The 22,229-nt window shown below is 61.6% G+C and overlaps 1 protein-coding gene across 4 annotated transcripts in view; it reads left to right on the top strand.

Annotated features, from left to right (window-relative positions):
- The first annotated feature begins 780 nt into the window (after positions 1–780).
- Positions 781–22,229, top strand: part of SRC (SRC proto-oncogene, non-receptor tyrosine kinase) — a 61,688-nt gene continuing 40,239 nt past the window's right edge. The window contains exon 1 of one of the 4 annotated variants that reach the window (XM_058287061.2): positions 781–1,195. The gene's annotated coding sequence lies outside the window, so the exon portion shown is untranslated. Of the gene's footprint in view, positions 1,196–9,680; positions 10,039–22,229 lie in introns of those variants that run through there. The other 3 variants (XM_058287062.2, XM_058287063.2, XM_058287060.2) reach the window with 3 other exon arrangements.

Below are 22,229 nucleotides of genomic sequence, written 5' to 3' on the forward strand. Positions count from 1 at the left end.
TACGTGAAAACCGATCCCCTCACCACAGCAGCAAGGCCCCTCGAATTCTGGAACTGTAGGCTTGTTCTCTGGTTCACTGACTACCTCCCACTGTGGACTTCATGAGGGCAGGAGCTGTGTATACTTTATTAATCAATGTGCATCCACCAGAAACTCAGTAAATGTTCCATCAATTCCCAAGGCCTCAACCAGCCCTCTAGAGGTGAGCTCTGTGACCTTGGCAAAGTTACTCACCCTCTCTGGGCCTGGAGTTCCGGTGTCCAGCAGGTAGTGAGGCCAGGCTAGCGATAGGTTCCTTCTTCTTGCCCTAGCCCAAGGCACAGCCTAGAAGGGAGACTGCCCGGGCTGGCCCTTTGCCTGCTATGTACTTCCCTGGGGTCATTTTACCTTGTGGACACACAGAACGCTCCACTAGTGTTTGCTGAGTTGAATCCAATCAACAGCCCTGCCCCAAGTACCTGGACACGCAGATGCCAGTGCCTCCAGGAGAGAAAAGCCAAGCCCAGGGAGCCAATTGGACTATTGAATGATTAAATATTTTTAATTATTGGGAGGTAGCAGTGGTGGGAAAGTTAAGCGCAGACCACAAGCAGCTGGAAACCTGGTGCAAGTTCGGGTCGTGGGAGGGGCCTCCCTGCCAGCTTCTGGGTCATCCAGGGACTGTGGCCCCGGGGCATCTGAGGCCTGGGTCACCACAGGGGCTGGGCTCCTGGCTCCTCCTGGGATCCCCGCCTTCATCCCCGCCCCCCTTCTCAGCCTCTCCCAGAGCTGGCAGGGGCACAGGGAGCGAGGGTGAGGCCCCACTCCAGGCCTGACCTGGTGGAGGCCTGAGCTGAGGTGCTAGCCTCGGGCAGGGGCTGGGGAAGGCGTGGGCTGCTCCAGCACACCTGCAGAATCCAGGCCCGAGTCCTGTCCCAGCACGGGCTGGCGCCTGTTCAGTGTCAAGGCCGAGCCTGAGCCGCGCTGGGGCTCGAGGATGACTGAGCCCCGGCCTCTGCCCCTGGAGCTCTCGGGCACTGGGAAGAAGGGGCAGGTGAAAGTCAACAGTCACTGCGGGAAAGGCAGACGGGGTCCTGCTGAAGCCGAGCCACGCCGGGGGCCAGCGCAGGCGCCGAGGGATGACCAGGAGTTAACCAGAGAGCAGAGACAGGGAGAGGACAGCCCCCCGAGGGGACAGCAGCGCAAAGGCCAGGAGGTGAGACAGGGGCGAGCGCGGGCAACGGCCGGCAGCCCCGTCCCGGGGGAGGGCGAGGAGGGGGCGGGAGAGGCTGGCAGGGTGCTGCGTGGTTTCAAGTGTGGGCTCGGGCCTGAGGACCAGAGCTGTGCTCTGCAAAGAGGAACAAGGGGCTGACCCCGGATGGATGGGGAAGGAGGCCTGAGGCCAGAAGACCCTGAGGAGGCCGGATGGTGTTGCCTGGGTGCCAGGGACGAGAGGAGGGCGGAGGCTTGGGAACGGGGGTGGGGGGGGTGGAGCAGGGGGCTGAGGTACCTGAGGGGAGGGAGCAGCTAGTCCTGAGCAGGGGAGCCAGGTGGAGGGCCACTTCCAGGCAGCAAGGGTGTGTGGACTCCAGGATGCCAGGCGGGGGAGAGTCCTGGGGAAAGCCCAGGAAGGCGGCTGGACAGTGGGCCCAGAGCCCCGGAGAGAGGCGGGGCTGGCAGGAGGCCTGAGGAGACCTGGGCGGGCGGGAGGGTGAGGCGGCTCAAAGTGCGGATCTGGGCCCGAGCCGAGGGGACCCTGATATTAAAGGGGCAGCTGTGGGGCAGGAGCTTGCCGAAGGAACTCAGGTGGAGACCCCCCTCGCAGGGCCCCCTCAGGAGCAAGTGGCCCCCCTGGTGGAGAGGCCACCACGGGCTTCTGGGAGGAGGTGTCTCTGGAGGAAGCCCTGCAAGGACTGTGCCTGGACACACGCAGAAGGGGACTCTGTGTGTGACCCCAACTCACCACGGCCTGCTCGACCATCCCCATGGCACCCCAGCACCCTCCTCGACGTCCCGTACCCCTGCCCACATACCCGGGTGACCACACACCTTGCCCAGCCCTGGTCTGAATCTCTCTCGTGCCCATCCCCGCTGACCCTGGCACGGTCCTGGCCTCACCTGCTCTCTCCTGCCCTGTGCCCTGGCCTTGGCCCTCCAGCCCATCCTCTGCAGAGTAGCAGAACGACTCTTCCGATAGCCCGATCTCAGCATGTCCCTCCCGCCCTGCCCTCCAGATCGAGCCCCCCTAGCTGGCATCTGACAGTCCTCGAGCAGACCCCAGGCCAGCTTTCCTCCTTCGCCACCCCCAGCTTCCCGCCTTGAGCCCTGAGCTCCCCTCTGGCCTGACCTTCTCTTGCCTCCAGTCTTTTGCCAAAGCACTGCCTCCAGTGCTGTCACCGGCTCGGCCAGCCGCAGTTCCGATGGCCTCCCCTCCGAAGCTGCCCCTCTCCTCCGCCGTCCCCCTCCTGAGCTGCCGAGCCCGAGGGAGGACTCCTGCCTCGCTTGGGTTCCGAGCTAGCGCTGAGGCCAGCTGTCTCCAAGTCCACGCCTGGCTAGATGAGGAGCTCCTTGGGGCAGGGACTGGTCTCACTTTGGGGCCAGGCACGACAAACGCTAACAAAAGCCTCAGGGACGTGCTCTCTCCAAGGACTCTCCAAGACCCTGGCCAGCTTCTCCTGCGTGCCCGGGCTTCATATTTTGGGGAGAAATAAGGCTATTTTGTGGGACACCCCATTTTAAAACTTCAGAGGGAGATAATCATGGTGCCCCGCGTCCCGTCCCTTAGCCTGTGCCAGCCACAGCTGCCCGATCAGAGCAAAGCCTCCTCGGCAGACTTTCTCCCTCTGGCCTCCGGGAGGGAAGGAGCTAGCACGGGGGGGACCTGTGAGGGAGGGAGAGCCCCTGGGGCACCCGCAGCTCAGGGGGCAGGAGTGGGGGAGAAGGGCTCCAGCATCCCGTCCTTTGGGTGAGTGTTTCTGGAAGGCGTTTTATAGCGAAGGTGTCCGGCCAGGACAGGGAGGACACGGAGGGGTCTCTGGAAGGCATCAAGCAGGGAGACTTCCAGAAGGGGCCTGGGGTGGGCCCAGGAGGGCGAGTGGCCTTTGAATGAGTAAAGAAGAGAAAGTGGTTGGTTGTGCTTAGGCACACGTTTGGAGGCAGGAGGGAGAAAGGGTATGTGGGGTGGGGGGTGTCGAATGGGATGTTGAGGAGACTGAGGACAAAGGGTGCGAGTCTGTGAGCGGCTCCGGGGTCCAGTCCCCCCCCCCCCCCCCCGCCCCCCTGCCCTCGGGTAATTCCTGAGCAGGAACAGAAGGAGGAAGTCGTACCAGTGACACTCAGCTGGTGCGTGGGAGGCAGGGCTTGCATTCGCTTCCAGACTTTGGAGTTTGTTCAGCCCCGGCGCCCGCCCCCGGCCCTGCCTGTCCCCTGCCGCCTCCACCAGTGGCTTGGGCCGCGGTGAGCCTCAGAGCCCAGGAGGCCGGAAGGAGGCCTGGAGGCCAGGACAGGGGGAAGTCCCGCCGCTGGGGAACCCCGGGGGAGTGGCAGGACCAGGCGGTGAGCTCTGGGGTCCAGGGCTGCAGTGTCCACACCCCCTGCCTGGCAGGCTCCTTCCTAGCCTTCAAGACCCAACTTGAGATGCCCTCGTCTGTGAAGATCTCCCTGGATCTCTCGCCAAGGAAAACGGACAGTTGCTTCCCCTCTGAGCTCCCCCAGCCCTGGGCCCCATCCCCCCATCACTGCACTTGAAAAAAAAAATCGCCATTTGTTGTCCATGCACCAGAAGCTGGGCTGGAGGCCTCCGGCCCTCGGCCCTCGCACCTCCTTGGATCCTCTGAGTCCATTTTACTGAGCAGCATGTCGAGGTCAAGGGCTGGCAGAGGGTGGGGCCAGGCCCCTCTGGCCTCCTGCTCACGGTGTTGCAGGGTTTGTCCCACTGCTTCCCTTCGGGCCAGAGGCAAGGCCTCGTGTCCCTCGAGACCTGCCCAGAGGCGGTGCTGACCCACCGGCACATCTTAAAATCTCCCTACCTGCCTCCATGCCGAGGGCCTAGGCCGGTGCCCTGTATACAGCGGGCATTTAATAACTTCCTGTGATGTTGGGAAACCTTGATCATAGCCCGGACTCTGCCACAGACTTGCAGCCAGACTTTGGGTCCTCAGTTTCCCCGCTTTGGAGGGAGCTTTGGAAGGGACGGTGCTCGGCATGAACTAAAGCCCGTGGTCGATTCGGACGTCCCTAGTCAGGCCCCAGCGCCCCTTTTCTGATCCAAGGCGCCCCCCAGGAGCCCACATCACAGCTGGTCGTCCGGTCTCCCCGGGCTCCTCCTGGGGGTGGCAGTTTCCTGGGCCTTCCTCGGTGTCCACGACCTGGGCAGCTTGAGGCTTCCTGGCCAGGTGTGGTGGGCGAGGCCCCTCGCTTGGGGCTTGGCCAGTGTTTCTGGGACTAGACTGCGACTGGGACTTGGGGGTGGGGAGGCGCCCCCACCTCGACGTGTGACTGGTAACGGCCCGTCCCGGCTCCTGCGACGCTGCGCTCTGCCCACCCTCGCGCCCGGCCCTCGGCCCCCGTGCGCACAGCTCGCCCTGAAGGCGCGGGAGCTGGCCGCCCTCTTCTCGAGCCTGGAGCCTCGCGTTAGCCTGGCTGTGCTGGTTAGTATCTGCTTTTCAAAGGACTCCCACAAAACACTGCTGCGTTCCCTCTTCCCCCACAGACCTGGGAGACGTGCAAGGTGGAGGCGCCATTCGAGTCAGGGGAAGCCAGGCTGGGGGGGGGGGCGTGGTTCCTGGCGGGACCCTGCTGGGCTGCCTGCTCCCTCCGGGACAGGAAATCCCGGCAGGGGGAGGCAGGACAGCTCCCGACTCAGGAGGACTGGGTTTGCCCTTCCTCACTGGCGCCTCTCTGAGCCTCAGTTTCCTCTTCTGTATAATGGGGGGAACAGTGGCTCCTACCTCGTCACGCTGTGAAGCATAAACAAGGGGAGTAGATGGAGCTCAGGTGGCTGAGCATTTGCGGGGTCCTGGGTTCAATCTCTGGTACCTCCTGAAAATAAATAAATAAATAATAAACTAGGTGCCACCCACGGAGGCCCCGGAACCGGGGGCGCGCTCTTGCTGTGGTGAGTTTTGCAATTATTCTTTTGAGCCCTCCCCTTGCAGACCATCCTCTGCCTGCTCGGCCCCAGGTTTCCTCCCCCCTCCTGTCTGTGGAATCACAGCTTAAGGCTTCAGATTTCAGTCCGCCCTCTGCCCTCCTGCCAGGCAGATCAAGGGCCCGGACTCCTTTCATCTTTTCTCACAAACATTCTGGGACATGGTGGAAGGAGGCCTGGGCATGTGGGGGGCGGGGGCCTGGTTCTGCCTGCCAGGGACTGTGTGATCTTGGGAGAGTGTCTGGCCCTCTCTGGGCCTCTACCACCGCCTGGGGTGTTTGGGGTGATGAGCAGTTGGCCTTTGCCCAGGGGTCTGGCCATTTTCAGACGTGCACTCTTTTCTGCCCGTGACACCCCACTGGGCCTCCAGACCCGGGGATGGGAGGAGAAGCACTTGGTCCTCCAGCTTCCCAGGCTGTGAAGTGGCTGAAAGCCCCCGGCGAGGCCGCGAGGTGCGCTTGGTGGTCAGTGCTGTCACCTGGATGTCCTCACCCGGGCTCTACCTGCTGCGCTGCACACTGTCACCATGCCACCCCGGTGGACACCGGCTCCTGCTGACGCCTCTCGCCCGGCCTCGCTCCCTGGCACGCAGGCATGTGCCCACGCACACACGCCCGTGTACGCCAGGCGCTGTGCCTCGGGAGCATCCTGCTGGCCCTCAGCAGTGGCCGCCCTCGGCACAGAGACCTCCTTCCTGTCCCCCCAGCTGCCCACGCAGCCCATCCTCACCCCGTGGGGGCTGCTGAAGGGCACATCTCCCCACGGCTCCCCGCTGAGTCCAGCAGAGTAGCCAAGCCTGGCATCCAAGTCCTCGGGGCCCACCCAGCCACCCTTCGCTGCCAGCATCTCCGCCACGTCACGCTCCATCAGCCCTGCCCTGCTCGGAGGCCCAAACACTGGGGCTTTTCTGGCCTCTGTGTCTTTGCTCATGCTGTTCCTTCTGACTGGAATACGATTCCTGTCCCATTTTCACCTGGAAGCCATTTCCTTCAGCTTCTCTATTCTCTGTAGACGAGCCCCTGCTTTCATCTGTGCCCCTCCAACACACGTGCAGCGTTGGGGGCCCCTGCGGCCCCCACGCTGTCTCCACTGCCGTGCTAGCACACTGGTCACACGCGCCAGCCCCTCCGGGCTGTGCGCTCCTCCAAGGCTGGCACAGACCCTAGAAGCTAGTAGGTGCTCAGTAAATATTGACTGAATGGAGGGCGGAAGAGCAAGGCTTAGCCAGGGTTTTGGGGCAGGGAACACAGCAGGGAGAGTAAGCAGCCAGGGCACAGGCCTCGGGGCAGCATGGAGGAACTGCCGGGAGGCAGGCTTGGCAGAGCCAGGGAAGGGGACCAGGGCCAGGAAGTGAGGTCAGATGGGGCTGATGCAGTGATGAATCAGGCGACTCTCTGTGCACTGCAAAGTCCAGTGCCGGGGTTGGTGCCAAGCCCTTCCGCAGCCTCAGGCCGGAGCCTGCTCACCCCTCCACCCCATCCTCACAGCAAACCATCTGGGGAATGATAGGGCTGGTCTGGAATTTCCCACCGAGCGCCTGGGATGGAGCCAGCCACGGGTGGGCCGGGCTGGGGCTGGGCGTGGCTCGGAGATTGCCACGGGCCCTGGGCGAGATGTGGGCCGGACCCCTGACCTCCCGTCATGGGAAGGCTCTGGCCCGTGGGTCCACCACCAGTCACAGGGGCCAGGCCTCACCCCACCCTTCCCATCCTACTCTCTGCCGCTGGGGCTTGACCCAGGATGCGGTGGGCAAAAGGGGAGTACACTGGTCCAAGGGCTACGTACAGCAGTGCTTGGCAGTGCTGGTGTCAGGAGCAACTGCCATCTGCTGAGTGCCTTGATTTGGGGAAGTTGTCCCTATTTGGTGCCCCAGGCCTGGCCTTGGGCTTTGTATACAGTCGGTGGTCAATAAATGTTTGCTGTCCATTAGCAATGATGAATAATTTGCAGGTGTTAGGCAATGAGCTGCTGTTTACTAACCAACAGAATTTTTATGTTGGAGGTACTGGGGCCCGGGATGGAACCCAGGCCCTCGTATAGGGGAAGCAGGCACTCAACTGCTCCAGCCACATCTGCTCCCCTCCAACAGAATATTTTAAGCAAAACAATGCACAAAGAGCCACTCATCTCCCAGGCCAGGCCAATAATCTCTCCCATCTGCATAACCCTCACGCTGGGAAGTTGGTGGGGTTTTTGCCCCGATTTTATTGATGAGTAAATTGAGGCCCAGAGAGGGCAGGGTCACCTCATCAGTGAATGAAAGGCCGGGAACTTGAACTCCTGCCTGCGGACCCCAGGTCAGTGTGTTCTCTTCCACCGGCTGGGCCAGGAGCCCTACCTTCAGGGGGAGGGCAGATGCACCCAGAGTGGACTTGGGGTACACCTCCAGCAGGAATGTGCAGGCAGTTGGTCCTGGAGAAGGTGGCATTTTAGCAGGGCCCAGAAGGGTTGGCAATGAGAGAGATGGGGCAAGCCTACCCGGCGAGGGTTCCAGCGTGAGCAAGAGGCCCAGAGGAGCGACTGAAACCAACGAGGGCTGTCAACACTCAGCACTTCAGACACTCAATGAAACCATCCCGCTGCCCACATCCTCCTGAGGTGCCTCCTGAGAACCTCGGCCGCTGAGCCTGGCCTTGAGGCCAGTGATGACGCCAGGTGGCAGCTGCACCTGCGCTTGCAGAGCCAAGACTGGCCTAAGTTGAGAGCGTGTAGGGGTGTAACGACCAGAGCCCACGCAGCGGGCACCCTCACCTCATTTCATCCTCAGGCAGGCCTTGGAGAGAAGCACTGTCTTTGTGCAGCATGGCAGACTGAGGCTCAGAGAAAAGGCAAGCTCAAGGGCACGGCCAGGGGAAGTCACAGAGTTAGGACTGGAACCCAGGTCCACAGCTACAAAGCCTGTGCTTTTCTAAGCCCTCTATCGTTGCAGCTCTAGAAGAAGCCCACAACTTTCTGCTGAACTCCTGGGGATGTGCCAGTGAATAAACGACCAGCTCTCTGGGGAAAAAAAGTGCCTGGATTTGTAGCATTTGTCGATTTCCAGGGTGTAAATACTTCCACCATGGCTAATACCAAGCTTCCAACGTGCCCTCCTTAAACACGGCGTTGGGAAGAGCTGCACACAGTCGGCGCTTGCCAGCTGATAAGAGCCAGCTCCTGCATACCGCTGGTTGAATACCCCACCTCCCAGCCCAGTGTGGCCAGGACAGGCTCTCTGAAACGTCTGAGGAGTGAATAAGGGCTCCAGAACCTGCTCTGCCAGCCAGAGGCCCACCAGGAATGCTAGGAAGCTGCAGTTAATCTTTAAGCCAGCCTTGCAAACAAAGTGCAGCCATTTCACCAGCCCAGGCTTCCGGCGGAAGGTTCTGCTGCAGACTTGCTGTGGGAATTCGAGCGCCCCGACCCCTCTGGCCTCAGTTCACCAACCACAAGAGCCACCACACGTTGAGCCCTCTTCTGGTCACACGCGTCTGCTGGAACCTTCCCAGGGGCCTTCGGTGGCCACGTGCACGCTTGTTTCACAAGGAAGGGGACTGGGCTGAAAAATGATGCGCTTACCCAACCGCCCAGGGCAGGTGGGCCATTAGTCCAGAGCCCCGACCAGTCTGGCTCAAGGCCATGCTCATTTGTGGTTGTCTATAAACTACGGTAAACCCTGAGGCCTTTGACTCCTGCGTTCTGGGGTTCTCCCCCGCTCCTCCCAGCAGGGACCTCTGTCCAGGGAGGAGATGCCCAGATGTGGTGCCACTTTGGCCTTTCAGAGGAGGAAAGTGGTGGCAGGTATTTAAGATTGGATCCAGACCCCCTCGTCCCTGTGCCATAGTTCCAGCGGGACACGTGGGGAGCGATTGGGAGTGGGGGGGGGGGCGGTCTCCCCCAAATAGGGCAGCTTTGGTGCCTGGGCCAGAAGATGGGGGGAGTAAGGTGGGGTCAGATAGTACTGGGACCCGGCTTTGTGACTCAACCAGTTTTCCTCAAAGTCCCTTTCTCTGCCATGCTTCCTGACTCCCGTGTCCAGGTATACTTAGCTTCTTGATTTACTTGGGAGTGTGATGATCCTTAACTGCCAGCTCCGGCCCCCACCTCAGTAGTAATGATCTAAACTCGCTGATCGGATGGGCTGCCCTAATTATAATTTATCTTATACACATGAAAATGAAAACGGATACAAATCTATTAAAAATTGCCGCTCCCTGCACTGCCCCAGTTGCCCCAGACCCCACTTCGGGAAACTCAGTTCAAGGCAGGAGTCCAAGGCCGGCTTCCGGCCAGGTGACCCCCTTCTTGGCCTCAGTTTCCCCATCTGTAAACTGTGTTGCCCAGCGCAGGCTGTTAGGATTAGATCCTGAGGTCGCCTGGTGGTGCTTGGCAAGCGTGAGGCTCGCTTAGCGCCGGCGCTGTCATTATCACTAATAATAACCGCGGAGAGGAGGATCTGAGGCGAGCGGGGTGGGTGGGGTGGGGGAGCCGGGGAGGGCGTTTTGTTCTGGGGGGTGGGGGTCCGGGGCGGTGGGGCGCTTTCACGGGGCGGGGTGGGGGGCGGGGTTTCCGTGCCGCGTGCCCGGGGCCACACCGCCTTCCCGGGATCTGGCTCGGGCCACCCACGGGTGTCTCCCCGGGCACCGGCCGGGGAACCCGTCCCGCGTGCTTCCTCCTTCCTCCCGCTCCCGGCGGCCTGCCCGCCCCTCCTCCCCGCTCGCGCGCTCCCTCCCTCCTCCTCCCCTCCCCGGGCCGCCGCCGCCGCCTCCTCCTCCTCCCTTTCTCTCTCGGTCTGTCTCTCCCGGCCCCGGAATCCATTCCGGCCTGGGAGCCGGAGCGGCCAGGCCGCCGTCTGTCCGACCCCGTGGCCGTCCGGCGGTCAGCGCTCGCGTGCGTCCCTCCGCCGGTGCGCCCGGCCCCCGCCGGCCCAGGTGAGCCACCCCCGCCCCTCCGCGGGCCTCCGGTCCCGCCGGCGCGGGGCAGCCCCCGGCCCGGGGTCGCCCGGCGTCGGATCGCGGGGCCGCGGGGGCTCCTGCCCGCCCTCGCGGTCCCCCCACCAGCCCCCAGGCCGGGCCGCGGTCCCGGGGCGCGCGGCGGGCGCACGGGGACCTGCCCGGCGCGGCCTTTTGTTTTGATGCCGCGGGAGGAGGGGGCTGGGCGGGGGGCGCGGGGGTCCCGGCGGCCGCGCGGGGATCCCTCGGGCTCACCCTCTCCCGGCGAGCCCTGCCGAGAAGCCGACGAGCGGGCCCGGAGCCTTCGGGCCAGGTCTAGGCCAAATCTGAAATCTGAGCCCGTCGGCGCCGCCTCCAGTCGGGCTGCCGGGCCTGGAGCCCCCCGACCCGGGGTGGGAGGTGAGGGGGTGGGGCGAGCAGGGTGGGCGGGGGAGGGGGCTCCGGGCCCTGGGTGCCAGGACCTCCCGGTCCTGGTGGGGCCCCTGATCGGGCCTGGTGCCCCCGGCCTGGAAGGGGCTGGGCCAGGCTGGGCTTGATCCGGACTGCCCCGAGCCCCCAGCCTGTCCGGGGCAGGCCCAGCCGCCCGCTGGCTCAGAAGTTGGCAAAAGTTTTGGGTGTCCTCTGCCTGACGGGTCCACCTGCGTGCCCGGGCTGGGGCTGGGGCCCAACTGTGTGTCCTCAGGCCACTGCCTGTCCTCTCTGAGCCGGCATCCTCATCAGTGGCAGGTGGGCCTGGCTGCTGGACTGGTGAGAGGCTGGGGGCGTGCAGGAGGGGCTCGCCTGTGAGATGTCAGCTCAGCCCCTGGGAACTTTGGGCAGCTCTGAGAGCAGGCAGAGCGAGGGTGGCCCTGGGCAGGCTTCCCGGGCCTCAGGGACTGTCTGTGCAATTGGGGACAGTAGTCTCTGGGTCCCCTGGGTTAGTCCTGGCCCAGCCACGATGTCAGTAAGATCAGACTTGGCCTGGCCAGGGCGATCCTCTTGTCTGTTTTCTCCCCTCCCGGGGGGGAGCACTGGCTGGGGAGTCGGGACCCTGGGTTTCTTGACACACCTGGTGACCTGGTCCAAGGGACTGGCCCCTCCAAGTCCCCAGATGCAAAATGGGGCTGCGCAGGGGAAGAGTCTATGGGCACCTGCATGTAGTGGACCTGGCACATAGTAGGTGCTCCATAGGTGAGGACTTCACTCGCTGACTTCTCTACGAAAGGTGGTGGGAGGTAGCCCGGGTTGGGCTCACCATCTCATGCCCAGGGACTGGTGCCTGAGAAGCTGCCTCCTAGCTCCTTGACAAAGAAACACCCCAGCCCAGGCCTGCCACTCAGCTGCTGTGTGACTTTAGGCAACTCAGTGCTCTCTCTGGTTCAGTTTTGCCAACTATAAAATGGGATGGTAATAATGGCTGCTACTAATAGCTACCGAACCCCTCCTCTGAGGTCAGAACTCTTGTTTAGTCCCGTTTTGCTGATGGAGAAACTGAGGCTCAGAGGAGGAGGAGTGATTTGACCAAGGCCATACAACTTGGAGCTGGGATTAGAACCCAGATCGTGGAGACTCCTGTCTGGCTGCCCTTGTACCCCTCCAGTGATGCGGGAGCAGGGGTTGCCTAGCATGGGGCCAGGCTCACAGCAATTTTGAAAAAGGCAGTAGTGATGAGTGAGGGAATGGAAGCCGTGTGGCCCTTTTGGGCCTGCCCTGGTGATAGTCTCTTTCCACCACGGAAATGATTTACAGTGTGTCACCTCTGTCAGCTGACCGACTGCTCAGGCCCTCCTGTGTGGTCCCTGGGCCTTGGCTCCTGCAGGCAGTCCTCCTGGGGGGGGGGGGGGGCCCTTCTTTATGAACTGCTTCTCTGCTCCTGCTCTTCAAGGCTTAGCTTAAGGCCCACCTCTCCCAGGAAGGCCCCCCGGGTCTCTCCTCTCTCCTCAGCCTCCTCCTGGAGCCTGAATGAGCTGCTTTTTCTTGGTCCCTGATTGTGGCCTGGGGAGGAGGGGCTGAGGGGAGGTGTCTGGCTTCCCCAAGCCCCAGAGTCAGGGGAGGAGATGGCTCGGTGACCTGCTGAGCCCTGCTCAGGGCAGAGCTTGTGGGGCTGCCGGGACAGACAGCCCACCCCTGGCGCCCCAGTTGACCCCACTTTCACAAACCTGCCCAGATGCAAGCACCCATGGCCCCACATTGAGCACCTACTACATCCTAGGAGCTGGTAGCTCCGGCTGAACAGTGATGGAGCTGGCAATGGGGGGCATCGGGAGGCCTGCAGGAGGTGGTGCCTGAGCTGAGGGGCCTCGGCAGTTCACCCGACAGAGGAGAAGCCTCTCTTTCTTCGCTTTCGCTCAGATGCCTCCCAGGGTTGAAGAGAGAGATCAGCTTGGGTGGGTTCTCGCTGCGGGGATGTGAGCAAGTCCCTGGTCTCCCAGAAATTTGAGTCTGGAGGGGGAGCCAAGACACAAACAAGTTGCCTAGTAAATAAATATATCATCACAGGCTGTGACGAGGGCTCAAAGAGGGAGGCCTGGCGCGCAGAGGAGTCTTCAAGGATGCGAGTAGGAGTTGGCCAGGCATGGAGCGAGGGGACGGGCAGGCCAGGCAGAAGGAACTGCATGTGCAAAGGCCCTGAGGTGGGGGAGTGCGGGCTGTGGTGGAGGAACAATGGGAGAGCCCGTGATGCTAGAGCAGAGAGAATGAGGAGGAGTGGATGAGAGGCGAGAGGAGGGGGTGTTATCAGCAGGGCTGGATCCTGCAGGGCCTGGTGGCCTTTGGGGAAGAGCGTGGCCTTCATTTTCACACAGGGGCCAATTGGTGTCCCCTGGGTGCACAGCCCCAATGCTGGAGGCCAGGAGTACAGAGCTGCTCAAGGCACCCAGTTGAAACAGATGTGCGGGCTGGGCTCCTTGACTGCCAAGTATTCTGTGAGAGCCTACCTAGATCAGGTCTCAGGAGGAGGTATTTGAGGCTGGGCTTTTAAGATTGAGTAGGAGTTCACTCATGGGAAGGCAGGGAAGGAAATGAGCCGGGGTTGGGAAAGTGCAATGCATTGTGGCTGGAAGCTGGGAGTCGAGGCAGGGAGCAGGGAAGGGTCAGGTGGAGACATGGAGATTGAAGGTGTGATGAGGGCCTGGGAGTCAGACAGGCCTGGGTTCAAGTTCTGACTGTCCCCACTTGCTGTGTTTCTTTGGGTCCTTCACTTCGTCTTTCTGAGCATCAGTTTTCTTGTCCTGAATATGAAGACAGTAAATCTCTCCCTGTCAGGTTAGGGTTAAAGGAGGGCTGGCTGTCTGGTGCATGGTACCAGTAGGTGCCCAGGAAATGGGACCTGCTCAGGCTGTGTCACATTGGGCAGGTTGGTTGGTGTCTCTGAGCCTGGCTTTCCCAGCATTAAACCCTCGACTGAATGATCTCACCGGGTCTGAAGATACGGGTCTGGGCCGGGCTGACCTGGGAGAGGGGGTTGGCAGTCAAGGCTGCTGATATGCTGGGCCAACTGGGTCATGCCCTGCCCTCTCTGTGCCTTCTGTGTAAGCGATAAGGCTGAGCTGGGAAAAGTGCCATGAGTCTAGCCCAGCCTAGCTTCTGGAAAGCCTGCCTTAGGCAAGGTTGGCCCCATTTTCCAGACGTGAACTCCGAGGCCCAGAGAGGAGAAGCCACTTCCCTAGAGCCTCCCATTGCAATGTGTCGGGGCTGGGCCTGGGCTGTAGGGCTCTGGATCCTAGGCCAGTCTTGGCCTTAGAGCCACTTCAAAGGGCCCCCAGCCCCCTGATCTGGGCCCCCTGACCAGAGCCTCATTTCCTGCTTCTGTCGTGTGGCCCCCGCACCTCTATCTCCCCTCAGGTTCCCACAGCCCTTTACTTCCTTCCCCTCCACTGCTCCCCCCCCTTATCTCCATGGGAAACCACTCTGGTTTCCAGTTGAGCGCTGGGGGTGGGGGCACTTCCCTTGGGGAGCCTCAGTCTCCACATCCATCGAGTGGGATAATAAGAGTCACGGTTCCCAGGATGGACAAGAGGACAGAAATAAAGTGCTCGGCACACATGAGGTGCTCAATAAATAGGGATGGGGAAGGGCTGGATGCGGGCTCAAGTCCTGCGCTTCTACCAGCTGACGCCCCTCCCTGGGACTGTCTCTCAGGCTGTGAAATGGACGTGGGGCCTGCACTTAGTAAGGCCAGGGGGAGGACGGGGGAGGGTGCACCTTAGGCCCTGGCCTGGTGGCCGGCTCTGCATCGCGGGTCCTGGCAAGGGTGACCCCGTGGGTGCCTCCCGTGTGTGGGAGACCCCAGTCCCAGCCCATGTCCAAAGGCAAATCCCTTGGCCTCTCTGGGCTTCGGCCGCCCCACACCTGCCCTGTGAGATGAAACTCGAAGCCACTGGGTGCTCAGTAAATGTTACATCCTCCTTTCTCCCCGGCGGGGACTCAGATAGTATCCCTTCTGGAGATGGCCCTGGACTCACATTCCCTAGACCTGGGGTGCTATGCTGAGAAGCATTCTGACGCCCTGTCTTGGCTTCTCGGGAACGAGTGCTGTGATAGATTAGTAATGTCTGCCACAGGCAGGGGATAAGGAAGCATTGTACAGGTGCCACATGCTGGTCATTCCTAGCCATTCTTTTTTCACAGATGGAGGAATTGAGGCCAGAAAGACTCAGGGTCACACAAGAAATCATCTGAACTAGGAGGAGAATGCAGATCTCTTGCCTTTGATCCATGGCTCTGCCCACACAGCCAGCTGGCCCTTTTCCATGGAGGGTCCCAGAGCTGCTGGCCAGAACCCCATCTCCATACCCCCTGCTGCGGGACCTTGAGCAAGTGATTTCCCCCCAACCTGGGCCCTAATTTCCTTTCCTGGAACTACCCAGAGAAATTCCAGAAAAAATGAGAAGCCATGGGGGAAGAGAAGCCAGGGGACCTTAGCCAAGCCCCTTCCTCCTCTGGGGCTCAGTTTCCTCATTTTTACCTTGAGGGCTCTTCCCTCATTGAGGCTCTGCAAGTGGGGTCCCAGCCAGGATGTTCTCCAGGGGAAGACCAACTTTGGTGCCCATGTGGATTGGGGTGCCAGAGGGGCCGTGGAGTTTGTTAAGAGACTGTGGGGGTAAATAGAAGTTTAAAATAAAAATTTTTGAGGAGGTACTGAGGATCGAATCTGGGACCTTGTACGTGGGAATCAGGTGCTCAACCACTGAGCTACACCCGCTCCCCAAATAAATTTTTTTTTAGTTGTGGTAAAAGCTACAGTACACATAGGGAGTGGGTCTTTCTGAGTCCCTGTGTCTGGGGGACTGTGAGGCCAGCACAGGTGGAATTCTGCGCTGGGGGATGGAAGTCGGGGCTGGGGTGGCGTTGGGAAACATGGCCCCCCATTTCAAGGTCTGACTATCTCTTCTCGGGCTGCTTTGTCCACGTCTGGAGCCTTGACCTTTACCTCGTCTGATGTCAGTGTCCTCACATTGTGCCCTCCTGAGCCGGGCCGTAGCAAGGTGACCCCATTCCGCTCTTTCTCCCATTCTGGGGAAGGCAGACCTTTTTACCCCATAATACAGAAGAGGGAACTGAGGCTCAGAGAGGCCAGGGGCCGGGGCCAGAGTGATCCAGCGGAGTGAGGTGGGAACCCAGGCCTCTGGCTTCTGGTTTGTGGCGTCTGAGTCCCCGTGAGTGTATCCCGGCTTGGCTGAAATCTCTCCGCAGGTATAGAATGGGCGTGTTGCTGGGGGCAGTGACCCTGACTTTGGGCTTCTGGCTCTGGCTGGTGGGTGTCTGCTCAGACGCAGGATGCTGGCATCTGGCAGGGGACCCCCAGGGCTTGGCGTATCATGGGTGCTCCATGGACGCTTGCGATGTGATGGATGCGGGGAATGGAAGGAGCAAGGCTCTCGGAGTCTGTTGGTTTCGGGTTCAAATTCTTGCCCTGTTACTTGTTTGCTCTGTATGACTGGGAAAGTATCGGGCCTGTTCCAGGCCTCAGTTTCCACATCCGTGACATGGGGGTGATAGTGCCAGTACCAGCTTTGACAAGGTGGTGTGAAGGTCAGGCGAGCTAATGTGTGCCAGGGGCTAGGTGCAGGGCCCACACACTGTAGCTGCTAACTACTTAGGAGTGCCTCTGACTACGAAGGGAATTCCAGGCGCCTGTGGGCCAGCTTCTCCAGGGCGTCCCTAGGGCTGCGTCTGGGTGCCAGGCCTGTGGTTGCTTTGTTTTCCGGGGCAGGGCCTGGAGGGTGGTTGACCAGACACAGGCTGGGTGCCTGCACCCATCAGACACCACCAGCTCCGTCCAGCCTCCCTGGGCCCAGCTGGCACCTTGGGCCTCTCCTGCCTGTGACCTGCCAGGGCTCCCCAGGGCCCCGGGCCCTCAGCCCCAGAAGGGTTGGGAGGGGGACAGAATGATCTTTATATGGCAGATGAGGAAACTGAGGCCCCGAGTCAGGGTCATGCCAAGGTGCTCTCTCCGCTTGGGCAGATGGAACTGGACACCACCCCTCAGAGCCCCCAGTCTCCCCAGGAGGGAGCCGTCTCCCAGAGCCCCATGAAAGCCGGAGCTTACGTCAGAAGGTGGATTTGGAGGCTCGGGGAGTGAAGAGTTGTGTCTGAGGCCGTGTCGCCTGGAAGGGGCAGAGCTCAGAGGGCTCCTTCAGGAGTTAGAGCAGTGGCGGGTTTGCCCACCTGCGCTGCACCCTCCTCCCCGTCCCCCTGCCTTCTGAGCGGAGAAGCAGACATCCCCAAGGTCTGAAAGAACACAGGAGGCCGGCCCTCGGGGTTCCTGCGCTAGCTGCGCATTCCTGCAGTGCACACTTGAACCCTAGCTCAGGCATCTGCAGACGGTTGTGCCTGATCCTCACAGCCTCCCTTCGAGGTAGTGGTCTGGCCCCATTTCACCACAGGGGAAACTGAGGCTCAGAGAAGCAGAGGGACTTGCCCAAGGTCACCCCGCGCATGGATGTGAGCCCAGGGCCTCCCGAGCGCCCAGGCCCGTCCTGTCCTGGCTGGGCTGAGCCCTTCTCTGGCTCCCGCTCGCCCGGCTCCTCCGGCTCCTTCTCACCACCCACGGAGCCTGCAGGGCCTCACGGGGAAGCTCGAGGGTCGGGGGCTCCTCTGGGAGGCCGCTCTGACCCCACCCCAGGGCTTCCCTCAACTCCCAACTGCCGTGGGACCTCGGTGAGTCACGACTTCCTTGTGCCTCAGTTTCTCCACTGAAAATCAGGCCTAATGGCAGTACCCGCGACACGGGCCTGTTCTAAGGCGCAAGCGAGGCCTTGCGCATGAGGCCTTGCGCAGGGCCGGAACATATGAACGTTAGCGGTTACTTTATTACAATTGGAACCAACCTGGGGAGGAAGGGCGTGGCGGCGGAGACTCAGAGAAAGGAGAAGGCTCCCCCCCCCCCCCCCCGGCCACGTCGAAAGTCACGTCAGAAGGCTCCTGGGGTGCGTCCCGCTTTCCAGATGGGGAAATTCAGGCCTAGACCCTGGGAAGGGACTCAACCAAGGTCCACGTTTCTTGCCTTCAGGCTGGCTTGAAGTCTCCTGGCCACTTACTTGCCCTGGGGCTTTGGGCGGCTTGTCTCCCCTCGCTGAGCCTGGTGTCCGTATCTGGCAGATACGGGTACTATCGGTGGCTACTTAAGTAGGTGAGGATCGGATGCCATCCTCTACGGAAGGCGTTTAGCCCAGGCTTGGCCCCGAGTCCGCACTAATCGGACAAGCCTCTGTCCCGCCCGGGACTTGTCCTGCCCTCTGTACAGTGGGTCTGCGCTTATGATGTGGGAAATGGTCCCATCCCTTCCCCCCGGTCTCTCAGCAGCTACCCTAGGTGGGGGCAGGGGGCAGGTAGGGGCCCCTGCCCTGCGTGGACAGGTCACCTGTGCCCTTGGACGTTGTCCCTGAGCTGTGCCATGTCCCCAGGCCTGGGCTTGGTGAGGACCGAACCAGGCCACGCCGGGCCTTCCAGGTGCCTGCGCTGCCAGAGCCGAGGCGAGCCACGTCCCCTGTCCCCCCGCCACCCTGCCGTGTGCCCTGGGCGGATGCTTCCCTCTGAGACCCGGTTTCCTCGTCTATGAGACTGGAGAAGTCTGCCTCACAGGGCTGTTGGGGAGACCTGGCAAGCTCACACCCCCCGAGTGCCAGGCCGTGACGGGCCTGGGGAACGTGCCCCGTCCGTGGTCACGGCATCAGGGTGTGCAGGAGTGTGGCGGGTGGGAGGGGCGGCCTTGCAGGCAGGGGACCCGTGTCAGTGCAGGCGTGGAGCTGGGACAGTTCAGGGAGTAGCCGGGGCCCGGGACTGGGCCTGCCGTGAGAAAGCGGGCAGGGAGTCGGGGCGATCGGGGTGAGGCTGGCCCCTGCGCCCCGAACTTGAGGTTTCCTTACAAAGCCTTGGGAGTGCGGCCTCCCTCCCCAGCCCCGCCTCGCCAGGTGTTCCCGGCGGCCCCGGAGCCAGATGAGCCGCAGTTCTATTTGGGGATGACTCGGCCGTTCCCTTTTCCCTCCTGTGCCCTAGTTTTAGAACGACGTGGGTTCCGTTACCAGCTGGCCATTTACAAAAAGCCCCCCCGCCCCCCAGGTGGACGGGCAGCACAGGCAGAGTGTGGGGGGCGGCTCCCGGGCCCTGCCCCGGGCATGGGGACAGCTCCTGATGACCCGCATACGCAGCTTATGCCGGCTGCTGGGGACCCCGGAGGGGTGCTCTGGGAGCAGCTTGCACGCTGGGGGAGCCAGACTCATCCCTGATCGCTGCCCTGGCGCGCAGTAGGTGCCACGTGACCCGTGCAGCCCAGCACAGTGCCGGGGAGCTTTCCTGGCCTGGAACTTTTTCTTTCTTTTTTTTCCAATAACAATGACAATTTATTTATTTTTCTGTAGACACTGAGGGGCCTGGGTCTTAAAGGGTGAAAAGAGAAGGGTGAGGGTGTGCCAGGAGGCAGGGACGGCATGTGCAAAGGCCCGGAGGTCAGAAGCAGCCCCGTGGGTGTGGGTGTGGCCTGGGCAGGTGGGGGAGAGGTGAGTCATGTACAAGGTGGTCGGAAGGGGAGTGGGCTGATGAGGCAAAGGGCAGCCTGTGGGTGGCCTCCTGCTGGGGGGGGGACGGACAAAGAGGAGGACCAGATCGCGCTCAGGTGCTCGATTATGGGTGGCCAGGTGAAGGTGGCCCCCGAGGCTGCAGGTTGAGACACGATCAAGAATCTCTACCTGGGCTAGAAGGGTCTGGGGCCCTGGAAAGAGGGTCAGGGAAGACTTCCTGCAGTAAGAGGTACATATGACTCACCAGGAAGGATGGGATGGTTCGCTGGGGAGGCACGTCTCGAGGAAGGGCCGGAAGGTGTGGCGCAAGCACCTCTGGGCTGAAGCTTGGAGGAGCTGTGGGGTTTTGACCGAGGGATTGAAGGGGAGTTCACGCGCGTCCTCGGCAGAGGGGAGGGCCGCCAGGTGGGGCGCTGTGGGTGGTGGCTGGCTGCAGGGAGGTGCCAGCTCTTGGCAGCTGGCAGCACGGCTTCTGTGAGTCGGCCCCGGGGGGTCCCCTGAAACCAATAGGCCTGGGGGGAAGGTGAGCGCGCACACATGGCGGGGGCTGGATGGGCAGGGAATGGCTGGGATGAAGGAGGGGCCTGTGCCCCAGCCCTGCCTGCCTGAACACCCTTTCCTCCCAGGCACCCACCTGGCAGGAAGTGTCGGGACGTGTTGGGGCCTGGTTGGCGGTTTCCGAAGGCACCTGGGACGTGGCCGGGGCATGGCCGGGGCATGGGGCAAGGGCTTCGGGTTCAGGGCCCCGCCTCCCTCCCTGGTGGGGTGAGCCTCGGCAGGGCGAGCACTGCCCTGCGGGGGCAGAGGGCCGGGCCTGGTGGCCCCTCTTGCCTCCGTAAGGCCCCTCCGCTGTCTGGAGCACTGGGGGGTGAGCCTAGAGCCACGTGCTGGCTCTGGTGCCACATGGGCCTCGGCCTGATCCCAGCTTTGTTACTTGCTGGCTGGAAGACCTTGGCTGAGTGCTTTGCCCCTTTGAGCCTCAGTTTCTGATTCTGCAAAAATGGGGGTCAGGGAGCAGGGGCAGCTCAGTGGTTGAGCACCTGCTTTACTTGCACGAGGTTTCAGGTTCAATCCCCGGTACCATCTAAAAAAAAGGGGGGGGGCACCCTAGCATTTCTCTGCTAGGGGTTCTAGGAGGATGAAATAAAATGTTGAAGGGTTGTGCCCAGCATGGTGTCAGCCCCTGGAACGCAGCTTTGGAGCTGCTGCCCGAGCCGGCCAAGGGTGTCGGGACGCTGGGGCGGCAGGGGAGGCGAGGGCGGCTTCCGGTGTGCCCCAGGCTCTCACACTGAGGACAAAGCCCCTTTGTGGTGGGACAGATGGAGCCTGGGAGCCCCCACCCGCTGGGCCCAGGCTGTTGGCCCCTCCTTCTCACCCAGTTCCCCCGGGGAAGGAGCTTCCTGAGGCTGAGAGGACAGAGAGGAAAGTGCAGCTGCTCGGGCCCCAGCGCGCGCTGACCTTGGGCAGCTCTTGCCCTTCCCGGGCCACCTTCTCAGGGACCTGGCCTTCCCTGGCAAACCCCAGGCCCCCTGTGGTCGCCCTGCCCCCTGATCCATCCGCTCATTCATTAATTCATTTGCTTACCAAGTATCTGTACCACGCCAGGCTCTCTGCCCCAGCTGTTTTTTTTTTTTTTAAGATTTATTTTAATTATCTCCTCCTCCCCCTTCCCCCCCCTTTGTCTGCTCTCTCGTGCCCATTTGCTGTGTGTTCTTCTGTGTCTGCTTGCATTCTCGGTGGCACTGGAAATCTGTGTCTTTTTTTATTGCATCATCTTGCTGCCTCAGCTCTGTGTGTGTGTGGTGCCACTCCTGGGCAGGCTGCACTTTTCACATGGGGCGGCTCTCCTTGTGGGGCGCACTCCTTGCATGTGGGGCTTCCATACGCGGGGGACACCCCTGCATGGCACGGCACTCCTTGCACGTATCAGCAGTGCACATGGGCCAGCTCACCACACAGGTCAGAAGGCCCTGGGTTCAAACCCTGGAACCTCCTATATGGTAGGTGGACGTTCTATCAGTTGAGCCACAGCCGCTTCCCTGCCCCAGTTGTTCACTGCTTTGAATATGACACCCACCACAGAGTATGTGGTGAGCTAGATGGACACGGCCCTGACCTCCTGAGACAGTCCTCAGTGTCATCAGTGCCGTGGGCCGTGCTGGGAAGAAGGTGAGGGGGCTCGCTTGGGTGGGGTGGGGGTAGCAGAGGCCTTCTTTAAAGCAATGACTTTTGAGCTGAGTTGACTGCATTGTCATTTAAATAGGGTTGTCAGGAGAGGCCTCCCTGAGCAGGTGACATTTAAAGACCTGAAGGGGGTGAGGCGTGGGGTTTGTGGATGTGGAGGGGAAGTGCATCTGGGCAGCTGGAACAGCAAGGGCGGAGGCCCTGAGGCAGGTGTATGGTGGGCTCTAAGGGAAGGGCGGAGGCCGGTGAGGGTGGAGAAGAGTGAGTGAAGGGGGTGTGCCTGGTAGAGTCTGAATGTAGGGCCTTGGGGACCCCACTGAGGACTTTGTCCTTTGTCTTAGGGGTAGTGTGGGGGCTGTGAGGGGTGGAAGCAGGGGCGAAGGGTTCCGATTGACACTTCAGAAGAGCCCTCTGCCACTGATCGGCCAGCCCAGGAGGGGCTAGGCTGGACTGAACGATGGTGTGGGGGAAGGAGGTGGGAGGTGTGTGGACAGGACTTGGAGGTGGGTACATGGGGGACAGGGGAAAAGCAGAACCATCCTTCCCTCTTGGGCTGCTGGTGTGGGGCGAGGATGTGACGGTGGCGAGTCACCCCACAGCCTCTGGGCTTCTTGTTCATGCTTGCCCCCTTCATCTGGAGACTCATGGACCCAGGGGCTCCCCGACCTTGCCCTGAGGAGACTGAACCCTCTGGGTTCCTGCAGCCCCAAATGTGGGATAATGCCTTAGGCAGCATTCTGCCCATTTTACAGAGGAGAAAACTGAGGCTGGCTGGTTCACCCAGGGGCCCAGGGGACACCAGGAGGCCTTGGGGGCCCATGGTTTTGGGGAATATAGACCTTGCCTCCAAATTCCAGCCCAGCCTTTGAGGTGTCCCTGGGATTTCCTTCCTGTCCTGGGCTGTCTTGGGGTGATGCGACCAATGTGGGCCGGGGCCCTGGCCGTGGGGCCCGAGGCCTGGACGCCCACCGGCCCTGGGGCCTGAGT

The sequence above is a fragment of the Dasypus novemcinctus genome, chromosome 24 (genome assembly GCF_030445035.2).
Source record: "Dasypus novemcinctus isolate mDasNov1 chromosome 24, mDasNov1.1.hap2, whole genome shotgun sequence".
In the NCBI taxonomy this organism is placed as follows: domain Eukaryota; kingdom Metazoa; phylum Chordata; class Mammalia; order Cingulata; family Dasypodidae; genus Dasypus; species Dasypus novemcinctus.